The sequence below is a fragment of the Pleurodeles waltl genome, chromosome 5, assembly GCF_031143425.1.
Source record: "Pleurodeles waltl isolate 20211129_DDA chromosome 5, aPleWal1.hap1.20221129, whole genome shotgun sequence".
Lineage (NCBI taxonomy): Eukaryota > Metazoa > Chordata > Amphibia > Caudata > Salamandridae > Pleurodeles > Pleurodeles waltl.
In genome coordinates this window covers 933,329,468-933,346,892 of record NC_090444.1, presented here as the reverse complement: position 1 = coordinate 933,346,892, position 17,425 = coordinate 933,329,468, and the positions used below count along the sequence as shown (strand labels likewise).

Below are 17,425 nucleotides of genomic sequence, written 5' to 3'. Positions count from 1 at the left end.
TAAACGGCTACAGGCTCCCGGGGAGGCGGGTGGGCGCATGTGAATCTGCAGCGACTAATGCCACGAACAGATGTACACTGGGTAAGTGACATTTTCCGTTCGATGGCATGTGTAGCTGCAGATACACATGCTGTGCATAGACTAGTAAGCAGTTATCTCCCCAAAAGCGGTGGTTCAGCCTGTAGGAGTTGAAGTAGTTTGAAATAATGTTCTTAATACCGCTTGACCTACTGTTGCTTGTTGTGCAGTTAGCACATCTACACAGTAGTGCTTGGTAAATGTATGAGGCGTAGACCATGTTGCTGCCTTACATATTTCGTTCATTGGAATATTTCCTAGAAAGGCCATGGTAGCACCTTTCTTTCTGGTTGAGTGTGCCTTTGGTGTAATAGGCAGCTCTCTTTTAGCTTTAAGATAGCAGGTTTGAATGCACTTAACTATCCATCTAGCAATGCCTTGTTTTGAAATTGGATTTCCTGTATGAGGTTTTTGAAAGGCGATAAATAGTTGTTTTGTCTTTCGAATTAGTTTTGTTCCGTCAATGTAGTGCATTAGTGCTCTTTTGATGTCTAATGTATGTAGTGCTCTTTCAGCTACAGAATCTGGCTGTGGGAAGAACACTGGTAATTCTACCGTTTGATTTAAGTGGAACAGTGAGATTACTTTTGGTAAAAATTTAGGATTGGTCCGTAGAACAACTTTATTTTTGTGTATTTGAATATATGGTTCTTGAATGGTAAATGCTTGAATTTCACTCACTCTTCTTAGAGATGTGATGGCAATTAAAAATGCAACTTTCCACGTTAAGTATTGCATTTCACAAGAGTGCATGGGCTCAAAAGGTGGACCCATGAGTCGTGTTAGGACAATGTTGAGGTTCCATGAAGGAACTGGTGGTGTTCTTGGTGGTATAATTCTCTTTAGGCCTTCCATAAATGCCTTTATGACTGGTATCCTAAACAATGAAATTGAGTGCGTAATTTGTAGGTAAGCAGAAATTGCCTTAAGATGTATTTTAATGGAAGAGAAAGCTAGGTTAGATTTTTGCAAATGTAGTAAGTATCCTACTATTTCTTTTGCAGATGCGTGTAAAGGTTGAATTTGATTATTATGGCAGTAATAAACAAATCTTTTCCACTTATTTGCATAGCAGTGTCTAGTGGTAGGTTTTCTAGCTTGTTTTATGACCTCCATACATTCCTGTGTGAGGTCTAAGTGCCCGAATTCTAGGATTTCAGGAGCCAAATTGCTAGATTCAACGATGCTGGATTTGGATGTCCGATCTGTTGTTTGTGTTGTGTTAATAGATCTGGCCTGTTTGGCAGTTTGACATGAGGTACTACTGAAAGGTCTAGTAGTGTTGTGTACCAAGGTTGCCTTGCCCATGTTGGTGCTATTAGTATGAGTTTGAGTTTGTTTTGACTCAACTTGTTTACTAGATATGGATGAAGTGGGAGAGGGGGAAAAGCGTACGCAAATATCCCTGACCAGTTCATCCATAGTGCATTGCCCTGAGACTGATGTTGTGGGTACCTGGATGCGAAGTTTTGGCATTTTGAGTTTTCTTTTGTTGCAAATAGATCTATTTGTGGTATTCCCCACATTTGGAAGTAAGTGTTTAGTATTTGGGGTTGAATCTCCCATTCGTGGATCTGTTGGTGATCCCGAGAGAGATTGTCTGCTAACTGGTTCTGAATTCCTGGAATAAATTGTGCTATTAGGCGGATGTGGTTGTGAATCGCCCAATGCCATATTTTCTGTGTTAGGAGACACAACTGTGTTGAGTGTGTGCCTCCCTGTTTGTTTAGGTAATACATTGTTGTCATGTTGTCTGTTTTGACAAGAATGTGTTTGTGTCTTATTATGGGTTGAAATGCTTTGAGCGCTAGAAATACCGCTAACAGTTCTAAGTGATTTATGTGAAACTGTTTTTGCTGTATGTCCCATTGTCCTTGGATGCTGTGTTGATTGAGGTGTGCTCCCCACCCTATCATGGAAGCATCTGTTGTTATCACGTATTCTGGCACTGGGTCTTGGAAAGGCCGCCCTTGGTTTAAATTTATACTGTTCCACCATTGAAGCGAGATGTATGTTTGGCGGTCTATCAACACCAGATCTAGAAGCTGACCCTGTACTTGTGACCATTGTGATGCTAGGCACTGTTGTAAGGGCCGCATGTGCAACCTTGCGTTTGGGACAATGGCTATGCATGAAGACATCATGCCTAGTAGTTTCATCACCAGTTTGACTTGTATCTTTTGATTTGGATACATGGTCTGTATCACATTGTGAAATGTGTGAACTCTTTGTGGACTTGGAGTGGCAATCCCTTTTGCTGTGTTGATTGTTGCTCCTAAGTATTGCTGTGTTTGACACCGCAGAAGGTGTGACTTTGTGTAATTGATTGAGAAACCTAGTTTGTGGAGGATTTCTATGACATATTTTGTATGTTGTGAACACCGTCTTAGCGTGTTGGTTTTGATTAACCAATCGTCTAGGTACGGGAACACATGTATTTGCTGCCTTCTGATATGTGCAGCTACTACTGCTAGGCATTTTGTAAAAACTCTTGGTGCAGTTGTAATTCCGAATGGCAACACTTTGAATTGGTAATGTATCCCTTGGAATACAAACCTTAGGTACTTTCTGTGTGAAGGATGTATTGGTATATGGAAATATGCACCCTTTAGGTCTAGTGTTGTCATGTAGTCTTGTTGTTTGAGCAGTGGGATTACGTCTTGTAATGTAACCATGTGAAAGTGATCTGATTTGATGTAGGTATTTAATGTTCTGAGATCTAGTATAGGTCTCAGACTCTTGTCTTTTTTGGGTATTAGAAAGTAAAGGGAGTAAACTCCTGTGTTTATTTGTTGTTTTGGTACTAACTCTATTGCTTCTTTTTGTAGCAATGCCTGAACTTCTAGTCCTAGGAGATCTATAAGTTGTTTTGACATATTTTGTGTTTTCGGTGGGATGTTTGGAGGGAATTTGATAAATTCTATGCAATAACCATGCTGGATAATTGCTAAGACCCAAGTGTCTGTTGTTATTTCCTCCCAATGTTTGTAAAACTTGGTTAGTCTCCCCCCCACAGGTGTTATGTGTTGGGGATTTGTGACCTTGAAGCCACTGCTTGTTTGGAGGAGTTTTGGGACTTTGGAACTTTCCTCTGTTCCTTTGAAATTGTCCCCCTCTATATTGTCCCCGAAAACCTCCCCGCTGATACTGGCTCTGGTAAGTGGGCTTTGTTTGTGAGGTTGTGGCTTCTGTGGTTTGCCCTCGAAACCCCCCTCGAAATTGTGTCTTTCGAAATGTGCCTCTGCTCTGTGGGGAGTAGAGTGCGCCCATGGCTTTGGCCGTGTCAGTGTCTTTTTTAAGTTTTTCGATCGCAGTGTCCACCTCCGGCCCAAACAACTGCTGTCCGTTGAATGGCATATTCAGCACAGCTTGCTGTATCTCTGGTTTAAATCCTGATGTACGCAGCCATGCATGTCTCCTTATTGTTACAGCTGTGTTGACAGTTCTAGCAGCTGTGTCTGCAGCATCCATTGCTGACCGTATCTGATTATTTGATATACCCTGTCCTTCTTCTACTACTTGCTGCGCTCTTTTTTGGAACTCCTTGGATAAATGTTCAATAAGGTGTTGCATCTCATCCCAATGGGCCCTATCATATCTGGCTAGCAAAGCTTGCGAATTTGCAATACGCCACTGGTTTGCTGCCTGTGCCGCCACCCATTTGCCTGCAGCATCGAATTTTCGACTTTCTTTATCTGGAGGTGGTGCATCTCCTGAAGTATGAGAGTTGGCTCTTTTGCGCGCTGCTCCCACTACAACAGAGTCTGGTGTTAGCTGTTGTGTAATGTACACTGGGTCTGTTGGTGGCGGTTTGTATTTTTTATCTACTCTTGGAGTAATGGCTCTCCCTTTAACAGGCTCCTCAAACACTTGTTTGGAGTGTTTTAGCATTCCGGGTAGCATAGGAAGACTCTGATATTGGCTGTGTGTGGACGACAGTGTATTAAAAAGAAAGTCGTCTTCAATGGGCTCTGAATGAAGGCTGCAATTATGAAATGCAGCTGCTCTTGACACCACCTGTGCGTAGCCTGTACTATCCTCTGGTGGCGATGGTTTAGCTGGATAGCATTCTGGACTATTATCTGACACTGGTGCGTCATAAAGGTCCCATGCGTCAGGGTCATCTTGACTCATTCCTGTATGAGTTGGGGATTGCATCATTGGTGGAGTGGCTACGGGTGATGGTTGCGGAGAGTGATGTGGGGATGGTGGTGGTGTTACTTGTTTAGCCACCTTTGCGTGTGGCTGTTTGTCTTTGTCTTGGAAGGCAAGCTTGCGTTTCATTTTGACTGGAGGAAGAGTGCTGATCTTCCCTGTATCTTTTTGAATAAAGAGCCGTCTTTGTGTGTGATCTGGCTCTATTGCCTGTAATTCGTGTCCAAATCTATGTGTCTTCATTTGTGTGGACAGTCCTTGTTCCTCAGTGTAGGAACTTGTTTTCGGTTCCGAGGCCGGATATTTCAGTACCGAAACCTTTTCGGCTGCTTTTTTCGGCTCCGACGAAACCTTTTTTACTTTCGGCGTCGTGCTCTCTCGGTGCCGACCCGTTTCGGTGCCGCTGTCTCGGTGCCGAATCTTCTCTGAGCCACTATCTCGGGCCCGAGATTGCTATGTGCCGGTATCTCGACCGGAGTCGGATGACTTCGACACCAGCTCGCCCTTTTTCGGTGCCGATGAACGGTCACCTACTTTTCGGGTTAAGCCATGGCCTGTTGGCGGTGGCGTCCCCTGGGCTTTAGCACTTTTCTCGTGAGTTCTTGTTTTCGACGTCTTACTCACGGTTTTCAGCGTTTCCTCGGGATCGATCTCCTCAGAGTCTGACTCCTGGGTGGAGAATGTTTCTTCCTCCTCCTCGAAACGCTCTTGTCCTGTCGGCACCGACGCCATTTGCAGTCTTCTTGCTCTTCGGTCCCCGAGTGTCTTCCTGGACCGAAACGCTCGACAGGCCTCACAAGTATCCTCCTTGTGTTCTGGTGACAAACACAAGTTACAGACCAGATGTTGATCTGTATATGGATACTTGTTATGGCATCCTGGACAGAAGCGGAATGGGGTCCGTTCCATCAGCCTTGAAGAGACACGTGGCCGGGCCGACCAGGCCCCGACGGGGATGGAAGAAAACCCCGAAGGGCCACTGGAGCTCTTCTTAATTCGGTGTCGATCTGTTGTAACGAACCCGATACCGAACGCAAACAATACCGACGATTTTTCCGAGATTCTAACTAACTTTCCGACCCGAAACACGGAGCGAAAAGGAACACGTCCGAACCCGATGGCGGAAAAAAAAACAATCTAAGATGGAGTCGACGCCCATGCGCAATGGAGTCGAAATGGGAGGAGTCCCTCGGTCTCGTGACTCGAAAAGACTTCTTCGAAGAAAAACAACTTGTAACACTCCGAGCCCAACACCAGATGGTGGGATGTGCACAGCATGTGTATCTGCAGCTACACATGCCATCGAACATATATATATATATATATATATTTATATACACTTTTCTTAATAACTGCCACCCACCTCCATTTTATTTCAGAATTGCTATTCTGGTACAAAAATTTAGAGCTGTTGGGGATGGCCACAATCTTGTGCCATCCTCGAGATGGCACAAGCCATTTTCGAGACACATCGCTGATAAAAGTAACACTTACAAATTATTAGCGGTAATCAAGTCATTAACTTCTAACGCATGTTTTGGGAAGGAGTGTATATTAAAATATGCTAACTTTAAGCTAGAAATACAATGCATAGCAGAGGACGTACCAGAGCAAAAAGCATGATGCATTGTTTCTCTAAGAATACCACTTAAGTACATGGACCTTAACATTTCCTCAGGCAGCACATCTGATAAATTCCTAAGAAACAAAAGATCCTTTCAAGAATAATATACATAAGTGGCACAGTGGCTGGCCCCTGGACTCAGGCTACTTTCACGGAGGTGCATTGATAGGCTTGCTTTGGAGCATCTGCCCAGAACGTCCCATTGAATAATGGTTGTTATAGGTCTCACACTTCTCTCTGTGCCTGTCTCATAGGCCACCGTTGATAATTAGGCACTGTCAGAGGATGAGTGGTTGTTTTCAATTTGTTTCTCAGTCTTGTTTTAGACTTTACAAAAACTGCCATTTAAAGTCAAGACCTGTTAAGTTTCGAAGGATTAAGAAATGTCAATTGCTAAGCCAGAGTAACATAGTATAAGAAAGCAAACGTATTGTTATGTTAATTAAGCTTGATAGAGCGCACGATCGCCACAGGTTTCTTGGCGCTCGGAATAGGCTATGTAAATGCTATGAAAATTAATCAAAAGCTGATTAGCGCTTCAACGGTAGTAGGCTTCCCTAAATAGCCATGTTTTCAAGTTTTTCCTAAAAAGCCTGAAGAGAGAAACTATGGTCTCTTTTCTTCAAATATCTAAGTGTAATTAGTTGAAGTGGGATGTCCTTAGGATGCTTGGTGCAGGATACTTCTTAATCCTCCTAGCCACAACACGAGGTCCATTCCATTTACAACTTTTAAAAGTTAGGCAGCAGATTTTGAATTGAATCCTGTTTCACTGGTAACCAGTGAAGTTGTGTCGGCAGTGCGGTAGTGTAGGTGCTTTTAGGGAGTTTGTAAATGAGGTGAGCTGCCTCATTTTGCACCACTTGCAATCTGTGGTCAGCATTCTTGGGGAGGATTTAGTGGATGGAGTTCGCATTATCTAATCTTGATATAACGGAATTCATGATTACGATTTTTAAAACTAACGTAAGGAAAATGAGAACTAACTCCCTGATCATTTTCAATAGATATATGCATTTGGACACCAGTGCTCTAATCTGCGATTTCCTGGAAAGACAACTGTCAACAGTTATTCCAAGATTTTTGGAGTTGTCTGTGTTGCTGTATAATCTGCAGCCTCTTGCTCCTAGCTCCTTTACCAATGGCCTAGCATACCCATTAAATAGGCTTGGAGATAAGGAAAGTGCCCTGAGAGACTTCAGAGTTTGTATGTGTAGCAGCAGCTACAAAGGGTGATCAGTGAACTGCTTTAAATCCATCTTCAAAAAAACTATTTTACCCAATTCAATGTGGAACTATGAGGCCAGGCAGCCATCACATAGTCAACCAAGATGTAACGATCCACTGTGTCTAAACTGGTGGACAAATCCAGTAATTAGTCCCTTGTCACCATCCAGTTTAGATCACCCAGTACTGATAACACAGATTATATTTTATGCAGCGGGCAAAATCTGCCTGTAAAAGGTTAGGATGGCCAGAAGTCTTAAGTTTGGTACAAATCTCCCAGGCTACATGTGCTTCGAAACCCATTTTCAAGTAAGAAAGCAAAGATATTGGCCAATAGTTTTTAAAGGGTTGGATCATCGCTTTATCATTTTTAACAGTGGGAAGGCAATGGAATTTTCAGATGATTTCAGCACTGCAGCCTGTGCCAGGGATTTATTTATTAAAAATATGGGGCCTCTATCGCCGTTGCATTTTTTTTTTTAAGGTTACCAGAGGAACGGGATGTTATGGTGAGGCCGATTCAACTTTTGTCATCAGCTCTTGTAGGCGACCCTCGGTTATGGGGTTGAAAAATAGAAATAGGAAAAGAATTAGGTGAGGTTCTGCTGTCTTCTGTAATTTGGAATTTTTAACAATGTTGTCTCTAATTAATTTTATTCATAAAAAGACATCATTCAATTGGTTGAGTTGAGTTAGGCTTTGGTTGCAAACCTCTTGAGAAGGAGTTACACTTTGAGTAACAATCAGGAGATTGGGGCTCCTTCATTATCCTGAAAATGTCTTTCTGCTTCTTTGATTTTATTAAAGCAGCACACTGCCTGGTCTAAACGTGCTCTTACTTTCCTCGCTATTATCTTTGGATTTGAAAACACTGCAGCTGGGCATTATTCACTAGAATGGCCGCCATAAGGCGGATTAGGTGGTTAAGCCCACTTACCTTAATGGTTCTGGTATCCATGCCATAACTGCAGATCAATGTAACTTCTTTGAAAATGTTTAGGCTCTTCAGAATGAGTGGAGGGATAATGTATACATTCAAGTTGTATTACTCCCCCTTTTCTGCTTCAAAACTGAAGCATGTCTTCCCGTATAATGAAAATGTCACTTACCCAGTGTACATCTGTTCGTGGCATTAGTCGCTGCAGATTCACATGTTTGGCACAGTCCGCTGCCTGGTGTTGGGCTCGGAGTATTACAAGTTGTTTTTCTTCGAAGAAGTCTTTTTGGTCACGGGACCGAAGGACTCCTCCCTCTTTGGCTCCATTGCGCATGGGCGTCGACTCCATCTTAGATTGTTTTCCCCGCAGAGGGTGAGGATGGAGTTGTTTGGTATAAATAGTGCCCATGCAATGGAGTGAATATGTATGTATGATAAGAGTTTCTAAAAATTATTTACAAATGTTCAGATGTTTAAGGTTTATGATCTACTTCTAAACGGCTACAGGCTTCCCGGGGAGGTGGGAGGGTACATGTGAATCTGCAGCGACTAATGCCACGAACAGATGTACACTGGGTAAGTGACATTTTCAGTTCGATGGCATATGTTGCTGCAGATACACATGTTTGGCATAGACTGTAAAGCAGTTACCTCCCCTAAAAGCGGTGGTTTAGCCTGTAGGAGTTGAAGTAGTTTGGAATAATGTTCTTAGTACAGCTTGGCCCACTGTAGCTTGTTGTGCATTTAGTACGTCTACACAGTAGTGTTTAGTAAACGTATGAGGCGTAGACCAGGTTGCAGCCTTACATATTTCGCTCATAGGAATGTTTCCTAGAAAGGCCATTGTAGCACCTTTCTTTCTGGTTGAGTGTGCCTTTGGTGTAATAGGCAATTCTCTTTTGGCTTTAAGATAGCATGTTTGAATGCACCTGACTATCCATCTAGCAATGCCTTGTTTAGAGATTGGATTTCCTATGTGTGGTTTTTGAAAAGCTATGAACAGTTGTTTTGTTTTCCTGATTAGCTTTGTTCTGTCAATGTAATACATTAGTGCTCTTTTGATGTCCAATGTATGTAGTGCCCTTTCAGCCACAGAATTTGGTTGTGGGAAGAACACTGGCAATTCTACTGTTTGATTTAAATGGAATGGTGAGATTACTTTTGGCAGAAATTTAGGATTTGTTCTTAGAACTATTTTATTGTTGTGTATTTGAATAAATGGTTCTTGTATGGTAAATGCCTGTATTTCACTTACTCTTCTGAGGGATGTGATTGCAATGAGAAATGCGACCTTCCAGGTTAGATATTGCATTTCACAGGAATGCATGGGTTCGAAAGGGGGACCCATGAGTCTTGTTAAGACGATGTTAAGGTTCCATGAAGGAACTGGTGGTGTTCTTGGTGGTATAATTCTTTTTAGCCCTTCCATGAATGCTTTAATAACTGGTATTCTAAATAGAGACGATGAATGAGTAGTTTGTAGGTAAGCAGATATAGCTGCGAGGTGTATTTTTATAGATGAAAAAGCGAGATTCGCTTTTTGCAAATGTAGTAAGTATCCTACTATGTCTTTAGTAGAGGCATGTACTGGTTGTATTTGATTGGCATGGCAGTAGTAAACAAATCTTTTCCACTTAGATGCATAGCAGTGTCTAGTGGAAGGTTTTCTAGCTTGTTTTATGACCTCCATGCATTCTTGTGTGAGGTCCAAGTGTCCAAATTCTAGGATTTCAGGAGCCAAATTGCCAGATTCAATGATGCTGGGTTTGGATGTCTGATCTGTTGTTTGTGTTGTGTTAACAGATCTGGCCTGTTGGGTAGTTTGACATGCGGTACTAGTGAAAGGTCTAGTAGAGTTGTATACCAAGGTTGTCTTGCCCATGTGGGTGCTATCAGTATGAGTTTGAGTTGGTTTTGACTCAACTTGTTTACTAGATATGGAAGGAGAGGGAGAGGGGGAAAAGCGTACGCAAATATCCCTGACCAATTCATCCATAGAGCATTGCCTTGTGATTCGCGGTGTGGGTACCTGGATGCGAAGTTTTGGCATTTTGAGTTTTCTCTTGTTGCGAACAAATCTATCTGGGGTGTTCCCCAAATTTGAAAGTACTTGTTCAGAACTTGGGGGTGAATTTCCCATTCGTGGACTTGTTGGTGGTCTCGCGAAAGGTTGTCTGCTAGTTGGTTTTGTATTCCTGGAATAAATTGTGCTATTAGGCGAATGTTGTTGTGAATCGCCCACTGCCAAATTTTTTGTGTTAGGAGGCACAATTGTGTTGAGTGTGTTCCTCCTTGTTTGTTTAGATAATACATTGTTGTCATGTTGTCTGTTTTGACAAGAATGTATTTGTGTGTTATTATGGGTTGGAAGGCTTTTAACGCTAGAAATACTGCCAACAGTTCTAGGTAATTGATATGAAGTTTTGTTTCGTGTATATCCCATTGTCCTTGAATGCTGTGGTGATTGAGGTGTGCTCCCCACCCTGTCATGGAAGCATCTGTTGTTATAACGTATTGAGGCACTGGGTCCTGAAATGTCCGCCCTTTGTTTAAATTTTTGCTGTTCCACCATAGAAGCGAGAGGTATGTTTGGCGGTCTACCAACACCAGATTTTGAAGTTGACCCTGTGCCTGTGACCATTGTGATGCTAGACACTGTTGTAAGGGTCGCATGTGTAGTCTTGCGTTTGGGACAATGGCTATGCATGATGACATCATGCCTAGAAGTTTTAGCACAAGTTTTGCTTGTATCTTTTGGTTTGGAAACATAGCACTTATTAGCTTGTGGAATGCTTGCACTCTTTGTGGACTTGGAGTGGCAATTCCTTTTGATGTGTTGATGGTTGCTCCTAGATATTGTTGTGTTTGACACGGTTCTAGGTGTGATTTTGTGTAGTTGATGGAAAACCCCAGTTTGTGAAGGGTTTGTATGACAAAGGTGGTGTCGTTTGCGCATTTTTTTACTGTGTTGGTTTTGATTAGCCAGTCGTCTAGGTAAGGGAACACATGTATCTGTTGTCTCCTGATGTGTGCTGCTACTACTGCTAGACATTTTGTGAACACTCTTGGTGCAGTTGTTATTCCGAATGGCAACACCTTGAATTGGTAATGTATTCCTTTGAATACGAACCGTAGGTACTTTCTGTGAGAAGGGTGTATTGGTATATGAAAGTACGCATCCTTTAGGTCTAATGTGGTCATGTAATCTTGCTGTTTGAGCAGTGGAATGATGTCTTGTAGTGTGACCATGTGAAAATGGTCCGATATGATGTAGGTATTTAGTGTCCTGAGATCTAATATTGGTCTTAATGTTTCGTCTCTTTTTGGAATTAGAAAGTACAGGGAGTAAACTCCTGTGTTTTTTTGTTGTACTGGTACTAATTCTATTGCATCCTTTTGCAGTAGTGCTTGAACTTCTAGTCCTAAAAGTTCTAAATGATGTTGTGACATTTTGCGTGTTTTGGGGGGGATGTTTGGTGGGAAGTTGTGGAATTCTATGCAATAGCCATGTTGGATTATTGCTAATACCCAATTGTCTGTTGTAATCTGTTGCCAAGCTTGGTAGAATTGGCTTAGTCTTCCCCCCACTGGTGTTGAGTGAAGGGGTTGCGTGACTTGAAAGTCACTGTTTAGGTGGAGGTGTTTTTGGAGTCTGGAATCTTCCCCTACTCCTTGGGAATTGACCCCCCCGATATCCCCTGAAACCACCCCTTTGGAAGGAACCCTGATATGGTGTGGTTCTTGATTGTTGGCTGGTGGTGTCTGTGGGTTGGCCACGAAACCCCCCTCTAAATGGAGTTTTTCTGAAAGAGCCTCTGCTCTGCGGGGAGTAGAGTGCGCCCATGGCTTTGGCCGTGTCTGTGTCCTTTTTAAGTTTTTCAATGGCTGTATCCACTTCCGAGCCAAACAGTTGTTTCTCGTTGAAGGGCATATTAAGGACAGCCTGCTGGATTTCAGGTTTGAAGCCTGAAGTGCGTAGCCAAGCGTGTCTCCTTATGGTGACAGCAGTGTTGACTGTTCTTGCTGCAGTATCGGCTGCGTCTAGTGAAGAGCGGATTTGATTGTTTGAGATCGTTTGTCCCTCTTCCACTATTTGCTGCGCCCTTTTTTGGTATTCCTGGGGAAGATGGTCTACGAGAAGTTGCATCTCGTCCCAGTGTGCGCGGTCATATCTGGCCAGCAGCGCTTGTGAATTTGCGATGCGCCACTGGTTGGCTGCCTGTGACGCCACTCTTTTCCCTGCCGCGTCAAATTTTCTGCTTTCTTTGTCCGGAGGTGGGGCGTCGCCAGATGTATGTGAATTTGCTCTTTTGCGAGCTGCCCCTACTACCACAGAGTCGGGTGGTAACTGTGAAGTAATAAACACTGGGTCTGTGGGTGGTGGTTTGTATTTCTTATCCACCCTTGGGGTGATGGCTCTTGATTTTACGGGCTCCTCAAAAATTTGTTTTGCGTGCCGTAACATCCCTGGTAGCATTGGGAGACATTGATATTGGCTATGTGTAGCCGAGAGGGTGTTAAATAAGAAATCATCCTCTATAGGATCGGAATGCAGTTGGACATTGTGGAAGTCTGCAGCCCTAGCCACCAGTTGCGAGTATGAGGTACTGTCCTCTGGCGGTGACGGCTTTGTGGGGTATGACTCGGGATCATTGTCCGGCACTGGGGTGTCATACAGGTCCCAAGCGTCTTGATCCTGATCGTCATGACTTATGGTAGTTTGCGCTGGTGAGTGCATTTGTGGCGGTGTTTGTGTCGGCGATGCCTGTGGAGGAGAGGGCGGAGGCGTGACTTTTTTAACCACTTTGGCTTGTGGTTGTGTGTCATCCTTTGGAAGTCCGATCTTTCTTTTCCTCATGATTGGGGGAAGGGTTGATATCTTCCCTGTATCTTGCTGGATGCACAGTCTCTTTTGTGTGTAGTCCGATTCTACACTTTGGAGCTCTTGTCCAAATTTGTGCATTTGGCCACTTAGTCCTTGTTCCTCTGAGTAGGATGAAGGTGTGGTATTTTTCGGCGCCGAGAGAGAATGTTTTTTCGGTTTCGGCACCGACAGAATTTTTGTTCCTTTCGGCACGGATTCTCGGTGCCGATGTCTTTCGGTGCCGGTATCTTGTTTTTGTCTCTCGGAGCCGCTTTCTCGGCTCCGAGGTTGCTCCATGGCGGTCCCTCGACCGGAGTCGGGTGTCTTCGCTATGGGCGTGCCCTTTTTCGGCCCCTTCGACGGGTCGCCTGATTTATGGGTCGAGCCATGGCCTGTTGGCAGTGGCGTCCCCTGGGCTTTTGGTTTGTCGATGGATTTACTTTTCGACGTCTTACTCACAGTTTGTTGCTGTTGTTCGACGTCGGAGTCTCCGGATTCTGATTCCGGAACCGAGAATGTTTCCTCTTCGTCGTCGAAACGTTGTTTTGTCGACGTGGACGCCATTTGGTGACGCCTGGCTCTTCGGTCCCGGAGTGTTTTTCTGGACCGGAAGGCTCGACAGGCTTCACAGGTATCCTCCTTGTGCTCGGGGGACAAGCACAAGTTACAGACCAAGTGCTGATCTGTATAAGGATACTTACTGTGACATTTTGGGCAGAAACGAAACGGGGTCCGTTCCATCGGCTTCGATGTCGCACGCGGTCGGGCCGACCAGGCCCCGATGGGGGATCGAAACTGCCCCAAAGTCTTCCGATGATCGGTGTCGATGTACCTAACTATCCCGATACCGAACGGAACAATACCGACGCTTTCTTCCGAGATTCTGACTAACTTTCCGAACCGAAACACGGAGCGAAAAGGAATACGTCCGAACCCGACAGCGGAAAAAAAACAATCTAAGATGGAGTCGACGCCCATGCGCAATGGAGCCAAAGAGGGAGGAGTCCTTCGGTCCCGTGACCAAAAAGACTTCTTCGAAGAAAAACAACTTGTAATACTCCGAGCCCAACACCAGGCAGCGGACTGTGCCAAACATGTGTATCTGCAGCAACATATGCCATCGAACATGTAATTTCCTTAAAGACTCAGTACTTGCAACAGGGAGGAGAGCCCCCTCAGCCAAAAGAAAATTCATTTTCCTGGGTGTTCTGTTAGGCCTACTTCATTGAAGCATTGGACTAATTTGAGGATTAATATTAAGACCGGATTCATAAAACTGTGGGATGTGTCGGTTTTTCCTGCTCCAAACATATTTAAAGATTGTAAATTTATGGTGTAAAAATGGAGCAAAGAAGAATGTTGTCAATTCAGAATGCCATGCATATACGTACTTCTGTACTGCTTAACACTTGAAGACATGTATTAGCCTTAAAAAAATGCAGCTTTCTTGCATATGGTAGACAGGTTTTACGTAACCAAAAAAGGACTAGTAATAATTGAATGAATATAAATTTTATAGTGTAATTGAAAAAAATAGTTACAAAAAAGCAACTGGGTGCCATACCATAGGAAAGTAATACATCAGACACGTCAAACTTATCTTGACGATATCAGTGCCTTTGGCGAATAATTCCCTAAGCATGTTCCAGTAAGACCCTATGGATAAGAGTTAAATCTCGATGATCTGCATCTGCACTTCAGTCTAAGACAGGAAATGTGAAAAAAACAGTACATCGTGCAGAATGGCGTTCTGTACCACTAGCCAGTGACAGACTCAGTCTTATACAAATTACTGGGTTCTGGTGAAATATTTTCTGGAAGCTGCAGAGACCTCTAAGTTCTCAAAGGTGATGAAAATGCAAATCTTAAGGAGTCTAGAGTTCAAGCTGATCGATGGCAGGGAAGCATATACCACGCTCTCTTCCTTCATAGGGAGAAAGTCCCTTCTTTGGAGAATGGCAAATGTAGCTGCCTTGCAGAAGGTGTAGGTCAGAGTATCAAACTTGGAGAGGCCACCACAATCATGCACACCTTTGTCTCTCCACAACTTTCTGGAGAACTCTGTGAATATGAGCAATTGAGAAAAAAGTACAGACACGTCAGGGTCCAGACAAACATCCAGCCAATCTCAGTGAACCAGGTTCTCTGCCATCCAAGTAAACTTTGTGTTTACATGGGTTTCTAAAGTGTCTATGGGAGATCACAATCCCTAGGCCTCGAAGTCGGACTGGAGGATTTCCTACTCATCTGAAAACCAAAGCATCCTTTTCAAATGCCTGCTGTGGTGGTTTTGACACCTCCAATGAGATTAGGATAAACATGGCTTGTTGCAAATCAGTGTCCCACAGAGCTACAGCCAACAGGCAGACCTTGGGCATTGGGTGCCTCCTTGCTGAGTTAACCCCTTCAATGCGGGCGTCGGCCACTGGCCGATGCCTGCACTACCTCCCTGGTGCAGGTCATGACCAGTGGCCGACACCAGGGAGGGGGTTGCACCCGAGGATTTATTAATTATTTTTTTTTGCCCCAGGGAGACACGGAAGCTCTTCCGTGTCTCCCCCGCCCCCCACCCGCCCCTTTGTGACGTCAGCGCACCGCGAGGCGCGCTGACGTAACAAAGTTGATTCCCCCATCGGAGCAGGAAGCAGCCTTGCGGCCGCTTCCTGCTCCAACAGGGAAAACGGCCTTCCCCACGTTCGGGAAGGCCTCGTAAGAAAGGGGAGAGTCTCCCCTTTCTTACAAGGCCTTCCTGAAAGTGTTACCTGGTCCCCGATCGCAGCACAGCTGTATATATATATATCTCTTGGGAGCTCCCCAATTTAGTTCAGCCCCAAATCGTATTGTGGAGACATCAAAATTACCTATCGCAAAACAAACTGGTTTTGTAAGGCAGGCACCTGTGTTTTTGGTCCTGGGTTCGGCGGCCATATAGAGAAACACACTAAACCCAAACATTTCTGGAAACTAGACATTTGGGGGAGTCCACAGAGGTGTGACTTGTGTGGATTCCCCAAAGTTTTCTTACCCAGAATACCCTGCAAAGCTGAAATGTTGAATAATCACAAAATTCCTACCACCCAGTGATTCCTCACCTGTCCTGATAAAAACACTACCCCACTTGAGTGCCTACACCTAGTGCCTGCGTCAGGAATGGATCACCCCAGGGTCAACAGCTGCCTCATGTAAGGACCAACATTGACCGTTGTGTGATCTATTCCTGTCGCGGGCACCAGGCCTACCCACACAAGTGAGGTACCATTTTTACCGGGAGACTTGGGGGAATGCTGGGTGGATGGGAATTTGTGGCTCCTCTCAGATTCCAGAACTTTCTGTCACCGAAATGAGAGGAAAAAGTGTTTTTTTGGCCAAATTTTGATGTTTGCAAAGGATTCTGGGTAACAGAACCTGGTCAGAGCCCCACAAGTCACCCCATCCTGGATTCCCCTAGGTCTCTAGTTTAAAAAAATGCACAGGTTTGGTAGGTTTCCCTATGTTCCGGCTGAGCTAGAGGCCAAAATCTACAGGTAGGCACTTTGCATAAAACAGCTCTGTTTTCTGTCAAAAAATGGGATGTGTCCACGTTGAGTTTTGGGGCATATCCTGTCGCGGGCGCTAGGCCTACCCACACAAGTGAGGTATCATTTTTATCGGGAGACTTGGGGGAAAATAGAATAGCAAAACAAGTGTTATTGCCCCTTATCTTTCTCTACATTTTTTCCTTCCAAATATAAGAGAGTGTGTAAAAAAGACGTCTATTTGAGAAATGCCCTGCAATTCACATGCTAGTATGGGCACCCCGGAATTCAGAGATGTGCAAATAACCACTGCTCCTAAAAACCTTATCTTGAGCCCATTTTGGAAATGCAAAGGTTTTCTCGAAACCTATTTTTCACTCTTCATATTTCAGCAAATGAATTGCTGTATACCCAGTATAGAATGAAAACCAACTGCAGGGTGCAGCACATTTATTGGCTCTGGGTACCTAGGGTTCTTGATGAACCTACAAGCCCTTTATATCCCGCAACCAGAAGAGTCCAGCAGACATAACGGTATATTGCTTTAAAAAATCTGACATCGCAGGAAAAAGTTACAGAGTAAAACATAAAGAAAAATGGCTGTTGTTTTCAGCTCAATTTTAATATTTTTTTATTTCAGCTGTTATTTTCTGTAGGAAAACCTTGTAGGATCTACACAAATAACCCCTTGCTAAATTCAGAATTTTGTCTAGTTTTCAGAAATGTTTAGCTTTCTGGGATCCAGCATTGGTTTCACACCCATTCCTGTCACTAACTGGAAGGAGGCTGAAAGCACCAAAAATAGTAAAAATGGGGTATGTCCCAGTAAAATGCCAAATTTGTGATGAAAAATATGGTTTTCTGATTCAAGTCTGCCCGGTCCTGAAAGGTGGGAAGATGGTGATTTCAGCACCAGAAACCCTTTGTTGATGGCATTTTCAGGGGAAAAAACCACAAGCCTTCTTCGGCAGCCCTTTTTTCTAATTTTTTGGGAAAAAACGAAATTTTCACTGTATTTTGGCTAA

At 43.9% G+C, this 17,425-nt stretch overlaps 1 protein-coding gene across 1 annotated transcript in view; it reads right to left on the bottom strand.

Annotated features, from left to right (window-relative positions):
- Positions 1–17,425, bottom strand: part of MRPS5 (mitochondrial ribosomal protein S5) — a 495,636-nt gene that overhangs the window by 298,434 nt on the left and 179,777 nt on the right. The gene's annotated exons all lie outside the window — the stretch shown is intronic.